The 14556-nt window shown below is 49.4% G+C and overlaps 1 protein-coding gene across 3 annotated transcripts in view; it reads right to left on the bottom strand.

Moving 5' to 3' along the window:
- Nucleotides 1-14556, bottom strand: part of MDN1 (midasin AAA ATPase 1) — a 2688524-nt gene that overhangs the window by 1238309 nt on the left and 1435659 nt on the right. The gene's annotated exons all lie outside the window — the stretch shown is intronic.

Raw genomic sequence — 14556 nt, 5'->3', positions numbered from 1 at the left:
TTTTTTGTCAGTGCATTGGACTACTAGTGCTGTAAAAATAAATGCTGGTGTACTAAATGTAAAGTTTAAAGACCTGACCCCTGTCCATTTTGTTTTGGGCCATCCCTCCATCAGTTTTGACCACTATGTGGTCTTTAGGAGCACAGGCCTGCACTATTTAGAAAGTTAATACTGTGGGAGCCATTCTACTGAAAATTAACATGGTTCAAGTAACTTGTTTTAAGCAATTTCTTCTTATGCGTTTCCCTTTTGGCATATGTAAGCGTGTTTTAGGCATCCAGTTTCTTAGGAAAAGCAGCATTAGCAGACAGAAGTCATACTGAAAGCGTTCTCGCCTGCCACAGAGCACGTGTGAATCATTGAGTATATTCAACTTCACTAAAGGGATCACTTAAAGCAGTCCTCCATGATAACACTAACATGTAAGAACACAGCTGGGATCAAAGACTTGTATAGGGGGGCTTTGTTCCATGCTTGCAAACATTGTTTCAGTAGGATTTCTTGCCATGTCTGAACCCCAACCCCCCCCCCCCTTCTATTAAAATGCATGTGTTAGTTTGGATATGAGCGAACGGTGCACTGAGAGGGGGTGGGGGTCTCACTTGGGCCAAAGATGTGTGATTTCGTTGGTTTCTTTTTTCTTGATGGAATGGATTTCTAAACTCTGGCCTGGTGAACAGATGCTTTGGATGCCACCATTGTAATAGTGAACAGGGAGCAAATTCAGTGAGTTTAGCCAAACCAATCAAGCTAACATGTGGAGAGGACATGGTTAAATCTCAGGAGAGGAGTTGAGGGGGTCCACACAGTGACTGTTGTTCCCCAGCATGGGTCTGGCATGAATTCGGGGAGCTGAATTATTTTCCTGCGACATGGTCCACGCAGTGTAGGCCTGAGAATCTTCTGGAAGCCTCCACGAAGAACTCTATGAAATCTGCCCTTGAGGCGTGCTGAAGAACCCGAAAAACGGGTCCCTGTTAATCGGAAGGTTGATCGCTGGAGCACAAGGCCCGATTGACTGAAAAATAGAGTAATATTCTTCCAAAAAGCACAAAAAAGCAGTAAAAGACAGAGCTAAACACAAGGACTCCCACCACTTGAACGTGCAGTAAAAATCTGAAGATGGCTGCCAGAGGAGGGGCTTAGGTAGAGGGCAGTCATTGGCTAGGGGCAGTATGACCCAGAGCTCAGCAATTGGTTGTTAGGAGACAGACAGTTCAGAAACGAAACAAACAGGTTTTCATCTGACGACCTTGAATATATTCATGAGCATGTGAATCCATGCCAGACCCCATGCTGGAGAATACTATATTTATTTTAGGCCCAGAAAACACTACGTAAAATGACTAACGGGTAATACTATCGCACAAAACAAAACATCTATACAGTCACTGTAGTTGTGAACAATAGATAATTTACCCACGCCCCCAACCCCCAATACCTGAAAAGGAAGGTAAGTACCAACTGTCCACAGGAATTGCAATACTAACTCATGAAGTACAATCCCAAGTTGTATGGGGTCTTGCGCCCAAAAGTTCAAAGTTTTGCTAAAGTTTTCGATAAAACGCTAGAAGTCCTAGAATTCAAAAGGGAAAAACAGGGCGAGAAGGCCTTCTCACGCATGGCCAAAGAGTTCGGTTTAAAATTGTGAAACTAGATAGTCCATAAGACTATCAGTACTGGGAGACTATGCCTCCCTTAGTGGATTTCTTGTATTTTTAAAGCTGTACGCATCATATTAAAGTGAAGTGCAGTTAGGATATTTTGGATCCTTATAACATTTTCTTTTGTAACTTTGTGGTTACAATTGAAAATGTGTTGTGGATGGGTTGGCGTGGTGGCAGAGAGAGTTCTATGAAAAATGGCTGTGTCATAAGACTTTTGCATGTGCTTTTACCATATTGTTCGTTGGCCTTCTTCCTGCCCTCTCGGTCTGGAACAAATATGCAAAGCCCTTGTCCAGGTAAAACCTCTGCTTTCCTGGGTAAACTGGTGCACTGTGTGTGCGTGGCTGGATGTGGGCACTGCAACAGTCTAGTTCCACTCCACCTCCAAGCACCAGTTTGTCTGTTGCAGGGCAGAATGTTTGGCCAGTAGCTGTCTATGAGGGTAAGCCGCAATCTGTTTGAATGGTGCAGATCCTTATCATTTGTGGAGGATCTGGTGGAGACTCCAGTACAACTCATAGATACAAAAAAAATTAAGTACTGCTGCTATTCTACAGATCATTGTGGGAGCAAGTCCTCTATGAAGAAGTGCAGCCTGCTGAAGACCGGAAGAGTGTTGCAGCTAGCAGCATTGCCTCTAGCTATGTACCTGTGAAGCCCTGCTCATCGGTCCCGACCTCAAGAGAGGCCTTGTCATTGCTCCGACCCCTCGACCAGTGGAAAAAAAAGACTTGACCGTTACCCGAGGGTCTGTGCCTGCGGAGCCTTCGGAAGTATCCCTGAACCACCTAGTGGACAGACAAACTGTCAAGATAGATATCGAAATTCAAACCTGACGGGTGGATTCTGGGAGGATACCCTACCTATTTTGATGAACAGGGAGACAGAGGACTAGCCAGACCAAATCAAAGTAAGGTCCAAGAAGGCAAGGCTTATGTCTCAGGGGGACCTTGGGCATAATTGTGTACTTGCCTGCCTGACTAGAATTATTATTGGGTTTCAGTGTGGACTCATTGCAGCCCTATAACACAGGGCTGTAATGCAACCACAAAGAACCCGAAAAAAATAATTCAAGTTAGACAGGCAAGTACACAAATATGCAGTGATTCACGAGGCCTATTAAAACCACACTAGGCAAGTAAAACCTCTAGTCAAAACTTGTCACACGCTTACTATAAGATAGTTATGTACATTCCCCATTAGGAGAAGAAAGTAGACTTCAATAACCACTGAAATGCAGTTAAGTAATTATATGCATGGGATACATTAAAAACACTTTGAACAACCACAGAATAGCTCCCCTAACACTTGAGCCTTGTGTCCTAAAGTCACCAGTTCCAAAGATATACTTCACATTTTGGTTTATTAAGAGATTGGGGGGATGGTAAGATCACAGTCAAAAAGGTAAGCAAGTTCAGGTAAGTACACTAACTCAATCCCAGTCACTAGGATAGGCCTTGAAAGGGAACCTAGACGAGGCCTGCATCAACCAAAGTAAGGAAAGAGTAGTTTAGTAACAGGACCTTATGACCAGGTAACTATGGAGGACAGGAGGGGAAGGAACAGGTATTTTAACTTGCACCCTGATTCCAATTTCTCCAGGGACCACTGTTAGAAAAGATTTCCATTTATGGGTAATTTTCCCTCCAGTTGTGTACCCCCAACTTGTTGCTGTTGTCCGACTATTCTTGCCTGATTTTTGCCAGTGGAGCCCATTCTTCTGCGGAACTCCGCCGGGCTTTTGCTAATTTTGTTTTGGGGAAACTGACATGTCCTTAAGACCGTCAGTACTGGGAGACTGTCGCTATTCTTTAGTAACTTTTATCAGTGCACAAAGTAACTTGGCTGGCCTTCTAAACCTCTAAGAGTTCAGAATTCCATCTTAACAAATTGGAGTACAGCGGTGGGATAGGATCGAAGATATCCAGTTTTGCGCACTGGAAAGGTACCCGCATTACACTTACCCAGGGCACATAGTGACCTTAGTAGTAACTTAACAGTAAAGGCTAACGACTTATCTTAAAACATGGAAGCAATAACCAACATAACCTTGAATGCTTCCAGGTCAGAAACACTGAGAAAGTGTACCAAAAGAGGCTTATCTGCTCAAGGTATAAGGAGTGAAATGATCCAAAGAATCATGGATTGGCAAGAGGTGCAACTCAATGTCGTTACTTCAGATGAGAGTGCAGAAGAGGGTGGGCTTGCTCTCACTGACAGCTTTAGCAGAGCTGTTGCTGCCCTCATCCATGGGTTCCATGAAGACAGAGATGATGTAGAGTCCCAAGTGTATCTGTCAGCTCTGATGCTGAAGCCATGCTTGAATTCAAGAAGCAAGAACTGCAGTTAAAGCAAAAGGACCATCAGTTCAACATGGCAAAGCTGAGAGTGGAGCAGGCAGAAAAACAAAATAACAGGGATCACCAGTTGGAGTTGGCCAAGATACAGGCTACAACTGGTTCATCCAAAAGATCTAGACGTGGGTCTGGGTCCTCCTATCATTCAAGATTTATTAAAGATCTGCTTAGTATGTATGATGAGAAGAATGACATTATGGGTTGGCTGATTGCATTTGAGCATGCATGTGAAGTCCAATAGTTTGTGGATGCTGATAACCACCACCACCACTCCATTCTGGCAGCAGTGCCATTATGGAAATGTCCAAGACTGATCAGAGTAGATTTTGCATAATTGAAGCAAACTCATCTCTAAGGTTGGGAAGACAACTGCTCAATACGTTAAGAGATTTTGAGTACAAAAAGAATGGAGATAACACTTGGGTGTCCTATGTTCCCGACTCCTTGAATAACTTGACTGGCTGGGTTGAAGGCTATAAAATCATCACCTTTGAGGGTATGATATGTTTAGTCATGCTTGAACATATGTTTGCATCTTGTTCCCTTGAGCTTAAGCAGCATTTGGCGGATTCAAAGGAGACAGATCTTAAACTAGCTAGTACAGCAGATGTGAGGGTGTCACACAAAGTGTCCCATAAGGATAGGACGACTACTGGTAAGCAGGAGGAGGGGGGAAAAAGAACAAAGATAACGATGGTGGGTGAGGGATCTGATGAGACCTCCTCCCAAAAGAGCCACAAAAAGAAAAACAAGGGTAAGTCCCAAGAGAATGCACAGGGTAGTGGGAGCTATACTCCCAGACAGAACTCTGGTTATAATAAGCCCCGCTATGTCCCAGGACCCAGTTGAACTTGTGTGGCTTGTGAAGCAAATGACCATGTGAAGGGGGGTCCCCAGATTTAAGTCAAAACCTTGGGGGTCCACTCAGAGTCTGGACGTCCCCTCCTATGAGGAGGAAGAGATCAAGACTCCCTCCCCAGTAGGATATAATCTGAGGTAGTCCTAGCTTCCCTGAGTTCCTGGCAGCCTTAAGTCTTTGAGTCTTATGCTAGCATTCCAGACACTACAAAACACTACTTTAAGGACAGTGTGCAACTCAATTGAGTAGATATTACTGCCCTTATGGATAGTGGGTCCAGCAGAACTGTGGTGGATTCCACTTTGGTAAACCCAGAGGAGCTTGCCAGTGCTCCCCTGATGCCCACAACGTTAAGCTGATGGTCCCCCTCTTAGGTTACCAGTAATTCCCTTCAATCTCACTATAAATGGTACAGTGGTCAGGATTACAGTGAGCATTCAGAGGCAAGTCCCAGGTAACGTCCAGCCGGGGAATGACCTCAGAGACTTAAGTCATGTGGGTGACAAAGCAGAGAGACCATGCACAAGGTCACAAACAAGGGCTACCTTAGCCAAGACCAAGGCAAAGGCCAAGCCAAAGGGGAAACACAAGGCTAAAGGAGCCAAGAAAGAAAAGAGGGAAAGAGAACATTTCCCCTAACTCACCTACCACTGAGGTGGAGGTAGTTGGCCAAACACCTAAAACTGAAGAGGAAGGGGTGTTGCCTGAAATACCAAACCCCATGACCACCCTGAACTCCAAAGTTTATTGGTTGAAGGTGGTCCTGCTACGGTTGAGTTAAGTAAGGGCCAACGTGAGTGCCCATCTTTTGAAGAGGCCTGAGGAGACAGCCTGCTCCCAGCTTGAGGGTGAACGTCCTGGGAAGCATAAGATCTATTGGGAAGGTGGGCTCCTTCTACAGTGAGGCCAAAGAGTCTACAGAGCGAAACCATACGAGGTGGATGGTTCCCCGTCATATAAGACCCTTCCTCTTGCAGCTGGTGCATTAAGTCCCCCTTGCTGGTCACCTTGGCATCAAGCTAACCAAGCAAAGGTTAGCCATGCACTTCTACTGGTCCAAGATGGGGGTCCAGGTAGAAAGTCACTGCTGGAGTTGTGCCACCTGCCAGTTGTCTGGTAAGAGTGGCAAAACAATCCAAGCTCCATCGGTACCACAGCCAGTTGTGGGAGTACCATTTCAAAGGGTTGGTCCCCTTGACCCTCAGACAAACTCAGGCAACAGGTTTATCCTGCTGCTGGTAGACCATGCCACCAGGTATCCTGAGGCCATCCCTTAAAAGACAAACTGCCAAGTCAGCTGAAAAAGCTTTGCTTGGCATATTCACTAGGGTTGGCTACCCGAAAGAAGTTGTGTCTGGTAGGGGAAGCAACTTTATGTTCAAGTAGATGCAAGCCATGTGGAAGGAGAGTGGGGTTACTTACACATTTTCCTCAGCATATCACACCCAAACCAATGGCTTAGTTGAGAGGTTCAATAGAACCCTCAAAAGCATGATTGTGGAGAAAATGGGATCTCCTTCGTCCATGCTTATTGTTTGCCTACAGAGGAACCTCAAGAGGGCGTTGGTTTGAGCTTCCTTTGAGTCACCCTGTTAGGGGACCCTTGGCTATATTGAAGCAGGGGTTGGAAGATGCCTACTCCCCCCTATCATTACAAATGTAGTGGACTATGTGCTAGGTCTGAGGAAGAGAATGGTCTACCTGATGGCTCAGGGTAGTGATAAATTGAAGGCTGGGCAAGCTCTGGTGAAACACGGGTATGACCAGAAGGCTTCCCTTGTCAACTTTACACCAGGCCAGCAAATCCTGATCATGAATCCTATAAGGCCTCGAGTTTTACAGGATAAATGGACAGGCCCTTACTCAGTAGTGGAACCACTGGGTGAGGTAAACTATGTAGTGGACCTTGGAAGGGCTGGACAGGCTCCAAAAGTGTTCCATGTGAAAAGGCTGAAGGGTTTCATCTCCAGGGTAGAAATTGCTGCACTGCTCTTGGCATCAGACGTAGGGGAGGAAGAGTCAGAACCTCTGCTCATCTGTTCCAGTGCAGTCCTTCAGACAGCTCCATCGAGGGTGCCAAAGTAGCCCTCTCACCTGACTTCTGTCCAGCAAGATGAGGTGAAAAGTTTGATGAGGCAATTCTCCCCCTTGTTTTCCCTAGCTCCTGGTTTGACACCCTGGTGAAGGACACAGGTGATAGTGTACCTACTAAAAGTAGGGGATACAGAATGTCGGATAAGGTGAGATCTTACATCAAGACCAAGGTCAACAAGATGTTATATCTTGGGGGTGATTCAACCCTCCAGTAGTCCTTGGTCCAGTCCTGTGGTTCTGGTATCAAAAGCAAGTTCCTCCAAGTTGAGGTCCTGTGTGGACTACATGACTCAATGCCGTCACCAAGACAAATGCACACCCCTTGCCTAGAACTGATGAGCTGGTGGATACTTTGAGTGCCTCCAAGTAACTCAGCATATCTGACCTCACTGCAGGTTATTGGCAAATGGCCCTAGAAGAACATGCCAAGGATAAGACTGCATTCAACTCCAGAAGGCATTTACTGGTTCAGGGTAATGTCATTTGGATTAAAGAATGCACATGCCACTTTTCAAAGGCTTGTGAATCATGTCCTTAATGGGTTGGATGAATTCTGACTTCCATATCTGGATGACAGCAGTTTTCAGTGCCACCTGGGAAGATCATGTGAAACACCTTAGAATTGTGTTGCAGGCTCTTCAGAAGGCCCACCATAAAGGCCAGGAAGTGCCAGATTGGTCAAGGTCCAGTGGTCTCGTTTGTGCATGAAGTAGGAGGGAGAATTCAGCCTCTACCCAGTAAAGTACAAGCAGCACAAGACTGGCCTACCCCCACTACTCAAACCAAGGTGAGAGCCAGTTTAGGTCTCACAGGGTATTACAGAAACTTCATGGCAGACTATGGTACCATAGCTGCCCTTCTGACTGCTCTCAATTCCCTAGAACCGCACAAAGGTCTCTTGGTCTGAGGAGTGTGGGAAGGCCTTCAATGGCTTAAAAGACTCCTTGTGCCAGGCCCCTGCTCCCAGGGCCCCTGATTATATAAAACCTGTTATTGTGCAGATAGATGCCTCCGACACTGGGATAGGTGCTGTACTATCTCAGGTAGATGAGAAGGAACAAGTTACTTACCTGTAACTGTTGTTTTCCAGCATGGGTCTGGCATGGATTCACATGCTCATGAATATTCCCCGTGAGGCTGGGAATCCTCGGTAAAGAAAAAAATCAGTTTCACTTCTGAACTGTCTTTCTCCTAACCAATCACTGGTCTCTGGGTCATACTGCCACCAGCCAAAGACTGCCCTCTACCCAAGTCCCTCCTCTAGCAGCCACCTTCAGATATGGTAGCACATAAAGTGGCAGTAGGACCAAGAGAAGAGCCGCAGAGGGGTAGGCGGGAGGGTTCGCATGTGCCAGACCCTTGCTGAAGAACAGTTACAGATAAGTAACTGGTTCCTTCTCCAGCATGGGGTCTGGAATGGATTCACATTCTCATGAATAAAGAATACATTGCAGTACACACATGCACAACCACGGGAAGTGGTAAGGCTCAACATTAAGCATCTCAACATTAAGCAGCTCTCAATTCCTCACCAGGCTCACCTTCAAGCGACCAGGTTGCGCAGCACTGCCTGGCCGATTCGGGACTCCTCTCTGCAATCCCTGTCGACGAAGAACTTCTTGAAGGGGTGCGTCGACCTCCACGTAGTAGTCCTGCAGATGTCAAGCAGGGACACACCAGACAAGAACGCTCTAGTTGCAGCGATCGCTCTGGTCGAATGGGCTCTCGGGCGGCCAGGCAACGGTCTGTGACAATGGGTGATGCAGCCAGAGAGCCACCTGGAAATGGAAGCCTTGGAGAGGGCCTTCCGACGGTTCACAGGGCCAAAGTTCACAAAAAGTTGCGACGTCTTCCAGAAACTCTTTGTGCAGTCCACATAGAACTTCAGCGCTCTGGCCACATCCAGCGAGTGCAAAGTCCTCTCAGCCAGCGACAAATGTGTCTGTAAGAATACAGGTAACCCCAAGGGCTCGTTTAGATGAAAGTCCAACGGCACCTTGGGCATGAAGGAGGGGCGCGTCCGCAGCACTACCCTCAGCTCGTAGAATGTCAAATGAGTGGTTTACAAGAGGGCCTGGATCTCTCCCACTCGTCGTGTGGAGGTGATGGCCACAAGAAAAGCGGTTTTCCTCGACAAAAATTTCAGAGGCGCCGAATGCATAGGCTCGAACGGAGGACCCATGTAACCAGGTCCTCTCTTGGATCAGTTTCGACATCACGATGGCCTTGGTATTTCGGCAAAGGGAGACGGCTGTCAACCTTCTTCAGGCTCGGTTGTCGAGATCAAGCTTTAGTTTCAACTTCAGCTTCAGCTTCTGAACGAATCTAGCAGTGAGAGGTCCCCAGATATACTAGTTGATTTCCCATTCATTCTGCAGGGTCACACTCAGGAAAACAATTACACAGAAGGGCATTCAGCAATCAGTCACCCAATCATGCATACAGTTTATTCAGGCCATTCTCCTCCCTCTCAGACACTCACAACAAGGAATGTGTATTGGGACAGGTACCCAGCCATTCAATGCTACACACTCCATTCATACCAGTTTCGGGCAGGGCTGTCTCAGTCATTGTGTCAAACACCAGAAACCAGACATCCACAACAAGAAGTGCATATTTGTCACACTCCATTCATCGAGGTCCCACCCACAGGATGTACCCACAACGTGCAGTCAATGGAAAGGCTCCAGCCAGTTTGGCCTGGACCTCACCACAATACCATATATGCAACTTTCATCCAACAGCCAGTCAGGGCTTCCCAGGACTTTGGGAAAACAAGGTAACAGGCAAAAGAAAGCAAAAGGCCACAGGGGCCATCTTGTTTCCCATCAGGAATCGACTGATTCCAATGGCAGGGCCTGGGTATCCCCAAAATGGAGGATACTCTGAGCATCTGTCAAATTCAGCATGGAGTTGCCACCAGCCCATACCCTGCTCTGTGGGCCACACACAGGTGCCCAAAAACTTACACTACGGCCACAGGATTGTACCCCCACCCATGGGTGTCATAAGGGATCCCATGGATCTGTACACCAAACCAAAAATAGGAAGAGCTGCACTGACAGGAGTCCTGCATGGAGTCCTGGGCAGAAAACAATACAGAACAAAAATGAAAAAGGACTACAGGACAAGGGCAGGGAGGCCCTGTCCCTCCAATGCATTTCCAGCATCACAATAGCCGTCAGATGAACTTTGATGGAAAGAAGGGCCAGTCAGTCCAGCCTTGGCCAACGACAGCAAATACGGTAGTACATGTGGAGCAGTGACTCGTAGAGGCTCGATCTTCTGTGCACGGCACCAAAAGGCAAACCTTTTTCATTTATGCCCGTAGCATTTAAATTAGACGATGCTCGCTGGGAGATCGTAGCCCCCAAATTCTAACGCTGCAGGAGCCAGGCCTGCAGTTTCAGCAATCCTGGGTCTTGGTGCAGAATTGCGCCTCCTTGCCTGGCGAGAAGATCTGCGACCACCGGAGGTTTGACTAGAGTGGCTGCTGACATGTCGAGAAAGTCCGGGAACCAGATCTGTCTCGGCCATGCCGGTGCAACTAGGATCATCCTGCACTGGGACCGTCCAAGTCGATTGACTAGCCGAAGAAGCAACGGCAATGGAGGGAATGCATACAGAAACAGGCCGTCCCTGGGGAACGAGAATGCGTCCCCCATGCTCCCCGGCTGGGGAAACCAGCTGGCGAATCTCCGGCACTTGGTGTTCATCGCCGTCGCAAATAGATCGATCTGGGGATTGCCCCATCTGCGTAACAGATGATCCACTTGGTCCTGCCGAAGTTTCCACTCATGGCACAAGCGCAGCTCCCTGTTGAGGGAGTCGGCAAAGGTTTTCTTCACTCCTGGCAGGTGAAAAGGGGTGAGGCACATCCCCTGCGCGACGGCCCAATGCCACAGTTCCTGCGCTTCTTTGGGGAGCACCAGGGACCTGGTACCCGACTGCTTCCTGATGAAGAACATGGTTTTGTTGTCCGTGAAGACCCGCACCACCTTGCCCTTAAGGGACGGAAGGAAAGACGTAATGGTCCAAAAACACTAGCCGTAGCTCCAATACGTTGTTGTGCAACGCCTTCTTCTCCAGCAGCCACAGGCCTCTTGCGTGAAGGCTTCCGGTGTGAGCTCCCCTGCCTCCCAGGGAGGCGTCCGTCGTAACCATCTCCTGGTAAGGTGGGGGCTGGAAATCCTCACCGCTGGACAGATATGCGCGAACTCCCCACCACTGTATCATTCGACGGAAACTCTTGTTGAGTGTGATAGTGTCCTCGAAGCTTCCCGACACTTGTATCCAATGGGCGGTGAGGAACTCCTGTAGTGGACGCATCCGCAGCCTGCACAATCGAATGAGGTATATGCATGACATCATGCAGAGCATACACTTGATGGACCTCACCCTTGTGATCTTCAGCACCAACAGCCGTCGTACCATGCTCAAGATGGCCACTATCCTCTCCTCCGACAGCGCCAGTCACGACACTGTGTTGAGTCGGGCTCCCAGAAACCATGCGATGGAGTCAAGCAGAACTTTGCATAGTTTATCGAGAACCCCAGATCTGTCAGGAGCCGGACGGTCCTCGCCGTGTGATCGTCTGCAATGTCCTTTGAGCTTTCCCAGATGGGAAAGTCATCCAGAAAAATATATGCGTGGATTCCTCGTAGACGCAGCTGCACTGTCAACGGCGCCAGGCACTTGGTGAAAATCTGTGGGGCTGACTTCAATGCGAAGGGAAAGGCCTTGAACTGGTAACGTTGCCCTTGAACCACAAAGCGAAGAAACTTGCGGTGTGGGTGTGAAAGTAAGCATCCTCCAGGTCCAACGATGACAGGAAACCCCCCCCCCCTCTTCTAGCTGTCCCAGAAAGTGCTGAAGAGTCAGCATCCAGAACTTTTGGGACCGGATGTCCTTGTTCAAACAACAGAGGTCTAGGATGGGCCTCCATCCGCCGGTGGTCTTTTTGATGAGGAAGTAACGAGAGCACACTCCTGAGCCCCAGAGCCTCTTTGGGACAAGCTCTATCGTGCCCTTTCTTAGCCTGGCCTGCACCTCCAGCAGCAGCTGAGGAATGTGGTTTTCCTGCCAGGCCACTAGTGTTATTTGTGGACACTTTCTTTGAAATTCCAGGGTGGGCCTGTGGGCGAGAGCATCCAGCACCCATCGGTCAGCGGAGATGGTCTTCCACACGCTGACGAAGTTTACCAGCCGGCATCCCACCGGGGTGCATAGGTGGGGGCCCAAAGCCACAGCCGGTTCAATCTTGTTTTGATGTCGAAGTGCCACCTTGGGGCCTTGGCAATGACCACATTCTCCTCCAGATTTGGCAAACTCCCCCTGTAGCTCTCCTGGGCCGACTAGAAGGAGGGATGACAGTAGGACGAAGCACCTCCACCGAATTCTTTGGAAGAATCTTGGTATTGGTATTTTCTGACAGAAGTCCGAAAGGACAGCCGTCGTCGTTGAAGCGTGCCCGCTTTGATAGATTGAAGAGACTCGTCCACGATCTTCCCGAACAAATTGTACCGCTCCCACACCTTTGAACATCCTGGCAAAAATTATTGGCCCTCAGCCAGCCCCGCCGACGAAGGCAAACACTGTTGCCCATTTGGCAGAACCCTGTGTCGGCGATGTCCGTGGCCTCTAATGGCGTGGTCCGATGCCACCTCACCTTCCTGTAGGATCTCCAAAGCTTCCGCCCTCTTGTCATCGGAAGGAAGTCCAGGAAGGGAGCGATCGTGAACCAGAGCTCCCTGTCATAACGTGCCATAATGGCGAGGGCGTTTGCGGCCTTGATGGTCTTGCCGCTGACGTGATAACTCTTCGCCCCATGGCATTTAACTTCTTCCCTTCGCTGCCCAGGGGGGAGGAGGCCGACGCCTAGGAAGTACCCGAAGATTTCTTCTTGGCCGCTGCTGAAACCACAGAGTCTGGAGACGGCTGTGACCGTAATCACTTGGGTGCAGAGTTTGGCACTCTGTATTTCTTCTCATAACGGTCCCTCTTCGCGGGGGTTGAGGAAGGGGTCTTCATGAGGGACAACCCCTCATCCCAAATGTCATCCAAAAGCGGGATCGAAAGTACTGTCTTCCTCTTCGCTGGTAAAGGAAACCCTCTTTCTTCTTCTCCTCAGGGACAAGCTGGAACAGCTCAGAGGCCCTTGAGATCATGGCGTGGAACGTGCCTATCTTGTTGGGCGGTGAAGACCTGGGAGGAGGAGACGGGAGATCAACCAATACGCCAGTGCCCCTCGTCGCCGTGTCAGGATGCGTCTCTTTCCTCGGAGAGGGCAAGGGGGGAGATAGAGATGAAGGGTGGTGAACCCTCTTCTTGGATGGTGGTTTCCCCAATGGTCCCGGCGCCACATGTGGGGCTGTTGGAGCAAGAGGCATCCTCGTCTGGATCTCCAAGCACAGGTTATGCAGAGCAGTGAGAAGGTCCACCGAGATATCCCTAGTTGGTTGCAGAGGTGGCTGTGGCAACGGAGGCAAGGGTGTTTGCGTCTTAGACTGGTTCTCAGGCCCTTATCGCCCTGGTGATAGTCTGTCTCCACGTCTTCTTCGCCCACGTCTGGGTCCTTACCCTAGGATCTGCTCGCGAGGCATCGTTCCTCCTGGAAGGTCTGGAGGTTGGCAAGCTCTTCCTCTGAGGAGATATCCATGCCTTGGAGAGCTACCATGCCGCCCCCTTCTCTGCGACCAAGGGAGACTTTCGTGGGAAATGATAGGCATCTTCTCTGGTGTCTTTTCGATGGGCTGAAAAGAGGACCTCCTCCTGGCAGGCAGGGATTACTCTTGCCTTCGGGGTCATGCCCTGCGGATCCGCCTCGGCGGCCTTCGCGAGTGACGCCACCACTCCTTCGATGAAAGGGGTCTTTGTCAGATGTACCTGGGCCTTCATGGCCTTGGTCGAGCCTGAGGCCTTCACTTTAGGGGGAGGGTATGAGCCCTGCTCCCCCTTGGCCTTCTCTGTAGGGCCTTTCTGGGTCTTTGCCAAGAGCTTGCCTGGATGATCCGACTTCCTCTTCTTTGAAGATCCTGAGCACTGGCTCATGGTCGAAGGCGCTGAGGACGCTACACTCGCCCTGGCCGCCGCATTGCCTGTCGCAACGGCGCTCCCGTGGCAGTGGACTCACAGTGCTTAGCCTTATATTGGGCCCCCGCAGGAGGGGTGGCCTCAAAGGTCTTTGAAGACTGCTCAACTTTCTTCTTCTGTACAGGGGGGGCATGCTGCTGGGACTCACCCAGAGCAGGGGCATTGGCCTGCAGCCACTCATTGAGACGCCTGCGCCGATCGTTCAGCGTGCAGGGCACCATCTCCTGAGAAGACACACAGTCATCCTCCACGTGCGCCGGGTCAGAGTGCAGACAGTAAAGGCAAAGTGAATGTCCCGTCATCCGAAAAGACATTCCGCAGGTTGCAGCCAGGCAAATCTTCAAAAGAGGCGTAGAGTCCTTATCATCCGCCTTGTCCACGCGGCATAGGACTTGGAATCCTCCAAGAAGAAAACTTGACGAAATTCGCAGAAGAATGCGAAAACAGGTCCCGGTTAATCGGAAGGTGGATCGATGTAGCTTGAGGC

The sequence above is a fragment of the Ambystoma mexicanum genome, chromosome 4p (genome assembly GCF_040938575.1).
Source record: "Ambystoma mexicanum isolate Mex_15411 chromosome 4p, UKY_AmexF1_1, whole genome shotgun sequence".
Taxonomy (NCBI): domain Eukaryota; kingdom Metazoa; phylum Chordata; class Amphibia; order Caudata; family Ambystomatidae; genus Ambystoma; species Ambystoma mexicanum.
This window is presented reverse-complemented; position numbering and strand designations above follow the sequence as displayed.